Here is a 577-nt window from a genome sequence, read left to right as displayed (position 1 = left end):
CCCTGCGGATCCCGCTTTGGAAGCGAAGGACGCGGTAACTCGATCGTTACGCGTCCACTTTATCGGGCCCCCGGCCAGAACGGATGATGAACTTGCCGCACGGAAAACTCTAGGAGCTCGTTTCTTGATCACACAAGAAATTCCGCCAAACGATTATCGCACTCGTCTAAGTGCTCAACGAGGTGGCTCTCTGTACTCGCAATGCGGACAATACCTGTAGTGCTCGCCCCTGGTGAAAGCACTACAGATGACGAAGCGCTCTTTGAGCGATGGGTGCAAGGGCACCAAAGCCTTTACTCACTGCATAACATGCAGTTGAGCCACAAGGAAGTGGACGTTCGTGTGGAGCGACACCGCCGCTTTGAGTTTGCCAATCTCAAGGCACGCCGTCGACTTCCTTTGGATTGTCGCCCTTCGATGTATGGGTTAATAACCCCTAATGCTCCCGCGAGCTCTGTGTCTTCGACCGCAAGAGCTCAGGACCACTGTTTGAGCTCAGCTCATGGCCCGTCTACTTTCCTCGCTATTGCCGGAAAGCGCGGGGCGTCTGATGACGCGGGACGTCCTGATCTTTCCG

This window comes from Plasmopara halstedii, assembly GCF_900000015.1.
Source record: "Plasmopara halstedii genome assembly, contig: Scaffold_42, whole genome shotgun sequence".
NCBI classification, from domain to species: Eukaryota; Oomycota; class Peronosporomycetes; order Peronosporales; family Peronosporaceae; genus Plasmopara; species Plasmopara halstedii.
This window is presented reverse-complemented; position numbering follows the sequence as displayed.